Genomic DNA, 14,948 nt, shown 5'->3' on the forward strand with positions numbered 1-14,948 from the left:
TAAAATTCTTTGCTGAAAGCTGATTATTTCTCCCAGAACTTTCTTAAGCTCCATTAGGTGGAATATAAATAAAACGCCAGTGCAATCCTCCTCCCTTGCCAGTAGCCCCTTAGTTCTACAAATCTACCATTATTGTCTTTTTATCCTCTTCTATCACTATTGGAGCTCCTCTTTTCCTTTATCCCAGGTATTCCTCTGAATAACCATACTGAAAACCTTTCTTTAACAAACTCATATGTTCAGTTCTTTCTAAGTGTGTTGCCTGTAGCACAGCTATTTGCACTCTAATTTTTTAAATATAGTTCACTACTCTTTGTTGTATTTATCTGTGAGACTATTGACATTTAAAGACATTATATAAAACATTATTTTGTTAAAAAGTTATTATTCCCATCTTTTATGTGTAACAGCTTTTTTTGTTAAGTGTTTAGCTTTTGTGTTACACACCTACTCTATTTTGCAGGTTAATCTTTTATACAGTTTTTTTTTCTAGTCATATCCATTTTGAGCCTATGTCACATCTTACAAAACTTTTTTGTTTTATTGAAAGCCCACAAAATAAAACAACAAAAAACCACACTCTCAATACACCCCAAAACCTATTAACTTAATACAAACACACAAAACTATGTACATCTTCAAACACTGACGTTTTACTCTCCTAATGGGAACACGTGTCCTGAACTGACACCCACACTCACAGACTTGGGGTAATCTTAAAGAAAGGTTAGCATTGCTAAGATGTCTGGTACTGCCTGTGGATCTACTAAGTGCTCGTTTTATTTTTGTCTTATCTGTATAGCTGTTCCAGATGGGAAAACACTTGATTGATATCAGAAAACATTATCTCCTAGGCATTTCTCTTTATCAGATTGTCTACATGGAGAGATGATGACCAGATACGGAGTTCCTACTAAACATACATTTAGTTGCTAAAAAAAAACTTTATAATATTCAATGGTCTTTTTGTTTACTTGCTTTCTCTTAAAACTTGTTACTAGATCAAGCTAAGGGACTTAAATCCAGTCATTCCCCAATGCAAGAATGAGAACAAGTACATCAATTTTTATTTTGTCATCCACTTTTGACTAGTTTTTTTCTATTTTTTTAATTGCAGTGCCTACATTTCTTAAAACTAAAAAAGGAGAAAGAGACAGAAAAAGGGAGAAAGAGAAAAGGAGTACCTGTTTACATTAGTATCCCCATTACACTTAAAATAACCGAGAAAACATACTTAGTGGCATGCAAAGAAAATCATGCACTATAAAAATACTACTATTAAGAAAAAATGTTTTACTTAGTTAACTTTCTCCCTCTCCTTGCTTTAGAGTCCCCTACAAGTTTAACAAAGTCATAAAAAGAACAATATTTCCAGATTTTCTTGTTCTGTCATGTTTCACAAATATAATTATTCCTTTGTAATCTCACATTTGTTTGTTTCCAAGATACAAATCCTGTCTCTGCTTCATTTCTAATGTACTCTCAGTTCTTCTAGTTCCTTTTCTCAGGCATTTTCCATTGAAACATTGGAAAAAGTTTCATTGGCACAGTCTATCTGTGGTTTGTATTACCAGAAGAACAAGAAGCAGAATTTCCTTCTGTTTCAGAGCTCACTTTTTTAGACAAACCTTTGTATTTCCTCCTTAGCATGTACTGCATCAAAAATGAGTTTGTTCCTCCAGGAAAGAATATTTTGAAGATAGCTGGGTACAGCACTTTGAATCTCACACCTGCTTTTTGCCATTCCCTGAACAGTGGAATACATTTACTCCTCCTCTACCTTTATACAATGAGTAATCATTCTCCACAAACACTCTACTGTCTCCCACTTTTAGTACTTTGTTCTTCTGCCAGTTTTGTCAGCATCAACTCCTTCTGCTGGTAGGATTGCATCTTTACTATTAATATTCTAGGCTGATTTCTCATAGCCAGGTTTGGAGCATGCACATGATGTGCCCTTTCAATTAACAATTCCTGCTGTGGAATACCAGTCCAGCTGCTTATTTCTGCTTTCATAAACTTACAGTCTGTTCATTCCAACTCCTCTGGTACAGCTAAAAATCTCAGGTTTTTCCTATGTGCTCTGTCCTCAAATTCTATTATTTTTTGAAACATCTCTTCTTGAGCAGTCTCATATTCAGCCAGTCTTTTCTTCATTTCAACCCTGATTTTTGCAGTTGTATCACCTCATCTAAATATCTGTTTAAAGCTTTTTCCATTTTTTCCAGCCTTTTGATATTTGAGTTGATATACTCTATCAGTATTTCATTTATTTTAATCAGGTCTGTGTGCAGTTACTGGAAGTCACATTGTGAGCTTGCACTGCTTTTTGCTGAACAGCTGCAGTACTCTTCCCAGTCAGTGTTTTTTCCTTACCTTTTGTAGCTAATTTTCTTTCAGGTCCTCTATATTTCTTTTTTCCTGGCATCCAGGTGATGCACTTACTAGTCAGTTACTGAGAGTTACCCAGAAATATAAGTCTACTGGTTTTCTCTACTGAGTTTCTGTTTTCACACTGGGAGTGCTAGAATTAATCTGTTCCTCAATTTGCAGCCATCTTAGAAGTCCCCTGTAGATAAAGACTGACCAAATCCACTCTAACATTTTTAAGATAAGTGTGTCCCTTTTGGGTTATATAGAGATGAATAACAGAAGTCTGCAGGGAATAGAAGATGCTTTAAACAGACATTCAGAGGAGATAACTAGTATGCAAACTAATGAAAATAAAATTAAAGAAAAATGGTGGCAACAAAAATAGGAACAAATGGCACAGAAACTTGCAAAACCCAGAGACAAATGCAAATTGTGTACTTACCAGAGCAAAATATATAGTTGGTCTCAATTCATACACTGTAAACAGATTGACTAGTCACCAAATGCACTTCCCACAGCAACAGTAAGATCTTTCACTATCTTGAGACTCCCTCCTTACCAGTAATTCATAGTTCCTAGCTAAGCTTCTTCAAATTGAGTAAAGCCAACAAACATTAGGTAGTTAGTGCAAGAGAACTAGAACACTGAATAGTAGTATTAATGCTATAAATATGACAATTTAGCACTCAGTTAACAAATAGCTGGCATCTGGTGCTCCTCCAGGTCCTTCCAGAAAGGAGAATTTGTAGGGAGATAGGTGGGTGGGTTCTTTACTGTGCGCAGACAGATCAACTAAATCTATTGCTGTAAGTACATAATGTATGTAAGTTGGTTCTATCTGTACACTGTAAATGGATGGACAGAACTCATAACAAAATCTACAGCAGTCCTTGGGTAGAATTGGGATACAATACCATTGAGGGTGGATACTCCAAAGGCTGCTCAGGATCTATACAGAATATTCTAAGTATAATGTCTGACAAATGTATTTAAGGAAGACCACATAGCTGCTGTACAGATTTCATCTGGAAGAAGATTCTAAGCTCTGGCAAAGCATGCCCTAGGTTTGGAATGTAATGGCCTATGGCCAGTTGAAAAGTAGAAAGTAAAACAGTCTGACAGCCATTTGGAAAGAGATAGTTTAGCCACCATTTGACCTTTCTTTGCTTTGGAAAAGAATAAGATAAATGGCTATCTTTTTTGAATTACTTAGTTCTGTCCAAGTAAAAATCTAAGCTGCCTGTGTACATCTACGTAGTGTAATCTGTATTCTCCTTTATTGGTGTATCTTGGAAATAAAACTGCTAGATGTACAAGTTGATTAAGGTTAGACTGGGTTACAACCTTTGGCATAAAGGAAAGTTTAGCTCTAGGTGTAGCCCTCTCCTTATAGAAAACAATACAAGGAAACATGGATGAAAGCATGCAGCTCTGAAATTCATCTAGCAGATCTAATTGACACCAAAAATAGCATCTTCCAGGACAAAACTGTCAATTCAGCTGTAAGAGCAGGCTCAGAAGGGGATAAAAGGAGCTAGTCTGATACAAAGCTTTAGTCCCATAGAGGCAACAGAAGAAAAACAGGGAGTCTAGGGTGGAAAAATTATTTTAGGAGGACATGAAAAGCTAGTAAGGATGATTCAAATTTCAGATGGAAGGAAGAAATTGCAGCTGAATGGATTTTGAAGGAGGAATAACTGGATGCTGAATAGGGAAGTTCCAATAAAAAGGTTAAAAGTGTAGTGATTGGAGCTGAAAAGGAGTATACTGCTTGATTAGTTGTCCACAAGGACAATTTTGATAGCCATTCCCTGGTGGAAGGTTTCTGAGAAGCTGTAGAGTTGTATTACTTGGGAAGGGATTGCAGGGTCCTTGGCCATTTCTGGAAGTGGAAAATGCAAACAGTTATTGGAGATTATATATATGTCTGGGTGAGGCCAACCAGACTGGTGTTACTGCAGATGTGGGTGTTGTGGAAAAAGGAGAGGTTTGCTTATTAGGTGAGGCCAAAGCAGGGGAGACGTTTTGGCTTTCTGCAGAAATTGAGCCCAGAGGACTATCTGTAGACCAACACATCTCTTTGGGAGTATCCTTGCTGAGGGACAATGGAAAAAGAAGTTGCTGCATTTGGTGTTCAAGGGTAAAGAGAAAAGAATATAGCAAGTCTTTCTCCACCTGTGAAAAATTCTTATGGACCTATTGAGGAACCATTTGTGTGATAGCAGTATTTTGTCTGCTTAACCAGTCTGCAATGACATTAGATGTCCATGGGATGTGGATTGCAATCAGGAAAAAAATGTGAAGATATGGCTGCTTCTCAAACCCTCATTGCTTCTCAGCAAAAGAATATATGATCATATTCTATCTTCCTTGTTGATGTACTATACCACTGCCATGTTATCTGAATGGATAGACACTGTATCTTGGGGGGAGGAGGTCTTGAAATGCCAGCAGAGTTAGGAACCCTGCCCTAACATCAAAGACATTTATGTGCTACTGGGCATCAAACATTGTCCATGTCCTTTGGACTTTCCTGCTTAAGTAATGTCCTCCTCTATAAAAGATGTATCCATGGTAGCATGGTTACTGGAAGAATCTAAGAAAAAGGATATTCTGCAGTAAAATTTCTGGATGTGTGCACTAAGACAGATGCTTCAAACATGACTTTGACCCTTATATTCTTTGAAATGGAGTCTTCTGACTGACATCATTGCATGTTCAATGTTCATTTAAGTAGTCGCATGTGAAATTGCATACTGGCTGCCCTAATCCTGAGAACTGTGCCTGCATACATTTTTGAGTTGGGTCACAGATCTGTCACTGTTTGAACTGTTGTTGGTACTCTGTCCAATGGTAAAATAACCAGTTGTTGCTCATTGTCCAAATGGCAGCTGATGAAAGTAAAATTTTGGGAAAGTTCCATTTGGGAATTTGACAAATGTAGGGTTATCCCCAAGGATAGGCACAGCTGGACTAAGTATTCTCTTGCAAGAATTAGTTTCTCTTTCATGGAAGAAAGGGTGAGCAGGCTATTTAAATATAGAAACATTTTCATTCTCAACAGTTGCATATTGACAGTAACTGGAGCCATGCACTTTGTAAACACCAGGGTGGTGGGCTCTGAACTGAAAATGACTGGCTACCACCTGAAAGTGAAGGAGTCTCCTGGAAGCACTTGGCTGTCTTGATGTGAAGGTAGGCATCCTGGAGATCCAAACAGCACATCCAATCTCCTGCTAGTAAGCAATGTATAGGGGATTGCACCATAACCATCTGGAAGGTTTCATCTGCATGTTGATTCAGACAGCTGAGGTCTAGAATTAATCTGAGGTCCTGTGTCCTTTTGGGCAAAAAGAAGAGTCTTGAGTAAAATCCAGATTCTGTGTAGACGGGTGTATCCTCTTGGGTTGTTGTTTGTAACTTAAAGTTTTGTAACTCCTGTTCAGCCAGCCTTCTCTGTTGGGGTGGTACCATGGATAAATGACAGAGTAGTTTTATGGGTAGTTTAGAAAATGGAATTGCATAGCATCTGGATATGATTTCCCTGATCTAACTGTCCTGCATAATGGCCTGCCACTCAAGTGGATACAGGTAGACGTGTCCACAGTGGGACAGCCATGCAGCTTCTCAAGAGTTCATACTTTCTACTCCCTAGAGAGGGACTATGGAACTCTTGCTGGTGCAGTCTACCTCAGCTCTTAGGGTGGAAGATGTTAGAGGAAGCTCCCCTCTACCTCAGGAACTCCTGTAAAATTATGGCTGTTGCTGGGACTTTTGAAACCATTTTGAAACCAAATATTTTTAACTACTTTTTAATTTCTTTGAGGAGCTGAGAATTTGACCTCAACAGCAGCTGCAAGCATCTTGCCTTCTTACTCACATTGTTGCAGCATATCCTTAACTTTTAACCAATTAATGACGTTCCATCTAAGGGGGCATTCATGAAAGTCACCTTGAAGTGTTCCACAAAGCCTGCCACCTGATGCCTCATAGAAATGCCAGAACCTGCAGAAAAAGCTGCTGTATCTTCTGCATTGTGAAGGAGACAAGTGAAGGGAGATCAATTGGAATAGAAAATGCTGCCACCTGAGTCTCCAACATTTTGTAAACATCTGAGTTTATATGGCTTTATTTGCTAATTCCCTCTGAAACTGTACCATATCAAAGTAATTCATCACTCTAATAGTAAAGGTACTGGATGCATACACCTGCTTCCCTTACCTATCCATCAGTCTAGTGTCTTTAGAGGATGGATAGCCTTGGCATCCTCTGTTGCTTCTTGTTGGCTGCTGATACCATGAGAGAGTCCTTAAGAGGCTTCTTACATCAGTGTGACCTATCCTTGGGGTCTGCAGGATTTTGGAAGACTTTCTAGGTATAGGATCCACTACATCTGGTTCCTCCCAAGTTTCCATATGAGTTAATTTACTGGGGAATAACCCAGGCTGTTGAAGATGAGGACCTATAGGCTTCATGTAGGATGTCTTCTTTCAGACAGGTGGGGTCAATGGGCCATGCTCCCCTCTGTCACATCATCTCTTAAGATATCCCTAAACTTGAGGCCCTCTGGAGGGGTTTGAGGAGAAGCCGCTCATTCATCAAGACCCATGTCTGGGGAGGTAGACTTCAAAGGGGAGTAGACATGCTTTCTCTTGCACATCTGTTTGCTTGGGGGCTCTGTGAGGAGTCATCTGGGGAGAAGGTAAGCCAGACTGAATATGTTCCTTTTACCTTTCTGATCCTAAATCCTGGTAGAGAAGAAGGATGATCTGTCTCATGACCCTGTACCAATGATGTACAGGGGTGGAAGAAGGTACCTATTCCAGCTGATGGGTTGGAGCACATCTTGATGCCAAATGACCTGACATGCTCATGGCTAACACCACCAACACCAACCAAGTCAGTGCCAACACCACAAAGGGAAAACTGTCATTACCATCAGTGACAATGATCCCAATGCAGAAGCTACAGGGACAGGCTTCATATCGAGAGATTGAATGCCAAAAGTTTTGACACCAACAATGGCACTAAAAGCATTAGGGCAGATAATGTCAAGCCATCAGCAATAATCCTATTGGGCCTAAAGGGGGATGGTACCAACATCATCAGTTTAAATACCTCTACTGGGATGGAAATCACTGACACCAAGGAAAATAAATCTAACTTTGCTGAGAACATCAGCACTGGTTGTCGTACTAGTTCTGATACTCTCAGTGCTGAAACTGGGCTAAAGTTACATAACATAGTAATAGGGTCTTAAAGTTCTCTTTTTGCCCTACTCTACACACTAAGAGGGCAGAGAGTACACTGAACTGAATGGAAAGAGAAGGCAGAAGTAGGTCTAGAAGCTAGAAACCTCAACAACTTCTTTGAGGAGAGTTTCCTGTTCTCGTTCTTGGAGCAGGGGTAGTTGGGCTAAAAAAATCTTGCTTGCAGGGAGGTGCTGGCGGAGGATGAGTGGTCACCATGCCTGAAAGATCTAGTCAGGAGTAGAAGAAGGCATTATCCTTGGTATTTTGGCTGCAGTTAGATTTTCTAGTACATGTTGCTGCAGCTCTTAGACACATCATTTTGTCTTTTTCTTTTTGCATCTCTCTGCCTTGTCCTGGTCTTTTTTGCTTTATTGTTTGGAGTATCATCCTTGAGCAATCCTTTTAGAACAAGCCTATTGTGGCAATTCAAGTATCCTGATGGATGACTCTAAGACACACGACACAAAGTTCATGAAAGTCTTGGGGAAGTATTTTGTGTTTATACTAGTGGCACTTATCAAAGCCAGAAGCTTTGTCTTTAAGAATCTTTGTCCATGTTAAATCAAGGATAATCAATGAAATGCAGTTGAAAATAATATAATGTTAAAATAGCAATAGTATAGAAGAAAATATTTTTGACAAGGTTTTTGGAGGGCAGTGAAAGGAAAAGAAGACTGAAAAAAAAGTAAGGAAAACTGACAATAAAATGGCAAAAATGTCAAGGTCAATACTTATTAAAGTGAATAAATTGTAAGACTGATATCATGTACTGTGCCTATAAATGACAGAACACCCTCTAATGATTGCTCATGCTAGTCACTAAACTGTTGAAGTACTGATGGCAGCAACAAGAAGCTACCTAGGAGACGGTGGTGTAGAAACAATAAAATAAACAAATACAGTAAATTATGGGTAAGAGGAGTAGTTCAAGTTAGTGAAAGACCTCATTCTTGCCATAAGGTAAGTGCCTTCATCAACCAGTCTTTCCTTTTAGTGTATCTTAAGGTTTACTGCAGTACTAGAACAATCAAAGGGGAGGATAGTAAAAACATTATGAGAAAATACCTCAGTATATGGATTATACTTTATTGCTGTTATTATAAAAGAGCATATAGAATCAATATTCCTAATTTGAGACTGCACAGAGCTATACTGACTAGACTACAGACACACCAGCTAAAAGAGGAAATTGTATGTTGCACACAAAAGGAGCAATCCAAACATTTAGTGACACCAGAATCTGTGTTGATAATGGCTTTCATTAAACACTAACAGAAATGCCTTTCCTCCTTCCAAAAGACACTGCATAGAAATTAGACTTTGTTTCAAGTTATTGTGCTCTTCATTACTTGAAGTCTTTTATTCACCTGCATTAAAATCCTACATAGACAACAAGCTCAGGATGAAATGACAAAAAGAAAACAAACATTGGAGGTGTGAGAAGATGGTGAAGAAACGTGAAAGTCATCAAAGAATACAGAAAAGCAAACTATGTATGCCTTAATGGAGACATTTCCTATGAAGCTCTTTCCTGTTTTCAAAAGACAAATTGTGATGATAAAACAAAGGCATGAACATTTTATAAAGAAAAGTGGGAGGGAGAATTTCTTTACTGAAATAATAGAAATGTGAAAGAAAAGGGTCTCAGTATTAAAGGTATTAGAATAAAGTTTGTGGAACAAATAAATGATAGTCAATGAAGATTTATAGTTGTTGGCAGGGCATATGAATTACACCAGTTGCAGTATATAGTTCATTGAATGCACTGAGATAAGATATAAAGAATATTATAAAAGTTATAACCTTTCATAAAGGCAGTATGATAGTGGCTGGAGATTGGAATACTGTAGTAAATAAGGGATACATCTCTGGAGGGCCAAGATATAACAGAATATTAATTGAAGGTAGATACTTAGAGAAATATATGCATGTATTTGGCATATTGATGTGCTGAAAATAAGAATGAATTAGAATATACATATTTTTGCATTGAAATGTGGTTTCTGGACAAGAGTAGATACTAATTACATACTTGAAGGAATACTGTAACATGATGCGAACCACAAAAACATCTGATAACAGTGTATGATCATGTACCCATACAAATTAAGTTTTGTAAACAAGTAAAAGTCTACTATGACAAATTCTGCCATTTTCAGTATTTGTTCAAAAAGGGGGGCCATGTAATTATTGGGAAAAGGCAAACTTTAACTAAAATGTAATAAACTTAATGTAAGTAGTGGAGAATTTGTAAAGGGTTTGGACCATAACAAACTGAAGATTAGACATGTGGTCACAATGAAAGCAAATGAGATACAGAATAATAGTCATAATAGGTATCTTGAGGGCTTAAAAAATCAAGGAATTTACAGAACTGAACACCAATAAGTAGAATACAACAGACTGAAGAGCCATTAAAGGAAGTTAGAATCTATATGCAACAGTACTTAGAAAATATGAATAAACACAGAACAATGGTGTCAAAACAAGTACATTTTGAAAATTGATTACACTAGACCAAGCAAACTAATGGGTCAATGGATAATGGAAGAAGATATTGGAAGGATAATAACTAATCAGGAATTATAAGAATGGTAAGAAACAAAGTAAACCCATGAAAAATGATAACTGCAATGGTAAATTAGTATACTATGCTATATAGACAAGATTTAGAGATTGAAACAACACACAGGAAGTATTAAAATACTTGACAGTTACAATTTCCGTAGTTAATAATGTAGAAAAAAAGAGTATTGAAATCAAAAATAAAGGAAAATTAAATTAAAGAACAAATGAGAGAAAAGAATGCAGGAAAACTCTCAGAAGTAATGGAATTCCAAAACAATTGTGGAAAAAAGGAACATGAGCTAATAAAGTTTGTCTAGAACTTTTTAACAATTTTTTTCTTGATGGAAATGTGCCTTTTTTCTTGAAATGAAGCAGTAGTGGTAGTTATACCAAAGGAAGAGAAAGATCCTCTTAAACCAGGATTGTACAAATTTTGATTCTAAATCCTGACTGCAAAGGGTTTAAAATTTGCACAAAAAGAATGGCAAAGATATTGCCAAAAGTAATAAACATGGATCTGTTTATAGAATATAGGCAAACATTTGACAACATTAACATGACCTTTATTATTCAAAAGGATACAGTGGATAATGACATACTATTGTTGACAGGTTTGAATGCCAAGAAACCATTTGACAGAGATGAACATTCTTAAAGATACCTATTGAGGTATTTGGGTTTCCACATACACTGAGAACATTAATATTTAATATCTACAGAGGAACTTAAGTTAGGGTGAAGCATAGTAGTGAGGTGTCTAAAGCAATCAGTCTTGCAAGAACTAAGCAGAGGTATCACTTTTCACCATTACTCACTGCTTTTTATGCAGAGTCATTAGCCAGAAACATAAGACAAGCAAATAAAATTGGATATAAATGGAGAAATACTAAGGAGAAAATACCCCTTTCTGCATATGACATTATATTATAGTACTAATTTGGAACATGATAGAAAATAATTATTAATAAACTAAAATATTTTACTAGTATAACAGGATATAAAGTAAATTAGTCGTTGATGTGATACCCCAACCCATTTACAAAATGTGAGACAAGCAGGTTAAAGATGATGCCAATGCCAAAGCAGAAACAAGGGCTATAGTAATAAACTATGTCCCAACAAATGAACTGGCAAATAAATGTCCCTTTTTGTGAGGTCATGACAAGAATAGATAATTGGAAATTTGGCTGAAATAGGATATTGAACAAGTAGCTAAAGAAACATGGTAAAAATTTACACTAAAGATTATAAGCTAAAACAAGACTAAGGAAATTGTGTAAATCAACAATAACATATAAGTAATTAAGATGTTCAGATTCCACTGGTTCTTTCTGTAGATCAGGTTTATGTTTATCAACTGACAGATCAGATATAGAAAATTTTGAAAAAGTAAAGATTGCTTTTTTCAGGGGGGGGGGTAACAAAAGAAAGAGTAAAATGGAAAAATCATATTGGCAAAGGGACAGGGTGGTTTGGGACTTTTAGATTTGGACTCATAAGGCTGCGTAGCTTAGAATATATATTCCTTAACAGAAGGGTATAACAGGCACAGTCCCAATGAGGTAATGACAGGATTACTTGGCATTTGGGCAGATTTAGGAAAATAATATAAATAGCATTATATAGAGTCTTATATACATAAATGTATTAAGCAGTCCTTTATTTAAAGGAAGTTAGAACTTGTTAAATAGAACATTGATAGACTACACTTCATATAGTAATAAGATAGACATGGAATAATATATAATAACCATTTGGAAAAGAAAGTATAAATACTCAAAAATTTTGGAAACAGATAGTAAAAAGATGTGAGGTAATAAAATAGGATGAAGCCTGACATATCTGAGTCCCTGAACTCAAAATAACTTGCATATACAGAACTAATGTTGAAATTGAATGATAATATGCAAAACCTGAATAGTAAATTTGTTAAACTGCAAATAGTAGATTTATAATTGAGACAAGAACAGAAATTGCAGACCAGGAAAAAGGTAATAAGTAGAGCATACAAGGTATTATTAAAACTGAGAGGTCAATATAGTATAGAATTAAAAACAACATGGAATGAATGAATGAATAAAAAGATATGTTACAATCATTGGGGGATATATGTGTTAACCCTAGATATACAAACTAAAAAATTGAGAAATGTGGACTGTTTGAACAAATATTTCTATCCCTCTATAAGACTTAAAATGTTCCCATAGAAAAGAGACATCTTTTGGAGATAGGATATTTCAGAAAGAGGGTCTTGGGGCATATATGTTGGGAACATACAGAGTTGCTTCAGTACAAAAAGGAATTGAACAGTATGCTAAGTCTTATATTTAGTACAGAAGTTAACCAGTACAGAGATGTACTTTTGAATTGGTAAAAAAAATAACATGTACTAAAGAGGTGAAAAGTGTTTCGATTTTTAGTGCTGATAGTATCTAAGAAAGCCATAACTAGAAAATGAAAATTGAAAGACAACTCATCAATTAAAAACATAAAAATATTAATACAGAAATGTAAAAAATATGGCACTGAGAACTATTAGAAATCAGAAACAGAGCTCCTTATTAAAAATGGGATGGCTTGGACTCTGTAATGGAAATTGAGATTGAAGAGGACATTGAAATGGAACAAAGCACATATAATGTACATCTATTGAATAATGTAGATTGTAATACAAGGTAAGAAGTCACACTGGTTCAACTGATAAGATTTAAATCCACAAATGCTGATCTGGACATGAAGTTTATTGCTTTCATTCCTACTGGATATAGAACTTCATCAGAACCTAATCCAATCATTTCCATGACTTTATATAGAATAAAGAATTACATGGTAATACCTTCCTCAGAATAAGTCTCCATTCTTCTCTAACCTCTTCTGATTGATTGTTAAAGCTTCTGTTCTAGACTCAACCAGAAATAGTCTTTCACTTAGCATTCCATATCCCTTCCTCTTTGTCTATACTCTGTTATCAATCCCTGGTAGAGAAGTCAAGTCTCCAAACTTGGTTCATCTGACAATTTTCTTTAAATTAATTCCATACCCATCTTGCCTATCTTCTATACCCCTACCTGTAGTCATTCACATTGATAAAATATCCTTTCTTCCATTCCCTTGATGGTTTAGTTCTTAGATTACTTCATTATATTATAAATATTCAGTATGGTTGTTGCTGTTTTCTTAAAGTACCTGCATCCAAAATCCTACTCTCTCTTTTGAGTCTTAAAACCTCCATTTCATTATCATGCCTTTCCACTTTGATTTGTATCCTCTTGGTTGTGCTATGTATATCAGCCTCAAATGCATAGTTTGAAAGTATCTCTATGGGGAGAAACAACTTATCACATTTAAGTGTTTCCCTCTTCTTCTCCCAAATAAACTCCTTCAACTCTTAATGGTGGTCTATATCTTGACCTCTGGTTAATTAAAATATGCCTCACTTGTATATAAAACTGAAGGGATCAGAAACATATTCACTTCTTGTATTTTACTATCCATAGTCAAGAGCTTCCAGTTTCTCTGTTTTTGCATTATTTTTGTTTAGTCTCTTCCCACATATCCTTAACTGCAATAACAGAACTATATTTTAATACATATTCCTAAATAATTCATCTTATACCCCATAGATATGGGTATTGCTGAACCAATTCATGTGTGGATACACAGTGTACTGCTATAGCCTTTGATTTATCTTAATTTATTTTATAACTGAAAAGACTTGAAACTGTCTCAGAATGTTGCACAATTCTGAAATGCCATTTCCTGGATTTATCAAGTACAAAACAGTATCTATGAATAAAGCTACATTTTGTTTTTATTGCCATACCAGTTATAGCCTTGTTTTAATTGCCATTGGCTCTAAAAGTAATGCAAACAAAGGGAAATAAAGGGAAATTGCACAACCCTGTTCAAACACATCTAAGAGGAACCCTCCCACCTTAATTCTTGCCACTGACCCAAAATCCCAGCTGACTGTTTCAAATGCCTTCTCTGCATCAAGACCAACAAACAAACAGGGGCACTTTCACACACTCTGCTTCCCACTAATCCATATTAACTTTGACATCTTTGCCATTCTCTTAGCTAGTATAGTCATAATTACTTTATAATTATTGTTTAGAAGTGAAACTGGTCTACACAAAGCTGGAATGTGAAGGTCTTTACTGTCTTTGGGTAATATAGCCATCACAGCTTTCTTCCAAGAAGGTGATATAGTCCTACCTTTTAAAATATTGTTAAATAAATCTTTCCAGATCATTATTACTTTCTTCACCCCAACTTCCAAATTTCCACAGAAATGCTATATGCTCCTGAAGACTTTCCCACTGATTGATTATACATCACAATTTTTAACTCTATTTTCTTCCTATATTATCTATTGATTCTTGAGTCTCACCTTCTTTTAACCTTAACATAATTAATTCTCCACAAATATTTCAATTTGGGCATTTTCTTGGTTTCCCTATTCTCTGCTTTATACAAATGTGCACAGAATTTCCAAAATCTCTCTAATACCTGTATAGGATCTTGTTGGTTTTTCTGTCATAGACTCCCTAAGTCTGGCAACAACTCATTCAGTTTTTTGCTGCCTAAATCATTGTGCTAAGAGTTTTTAAGCTTTGGAGTATTCAAAAAAACTTGCTTAACAGCAACCATTCTAAACTCTTGCGTATTATCCAAATACTTCCTTATTTCCCTTTGTCATTCAGAAATTGCTCATCTTCTTGTTTGGTAAGATTCCCATTATTCTGCAATACT

This window comes from Protopterus annectens, chromosome 11.part0 (genome assembly GCF_019279795.1).
Source record: "Protopterus annectens isolate FY-2018-M chromosome 11.part0, PAN1.0, whole genome shotgun sequence".
Taxonomy (NCBI): domain Eukaryota; kingdom Metazoa; phylum Chordata; order Ceratodontiformes; family Protopteridae; genus Protopterus; species Protopterus annectens.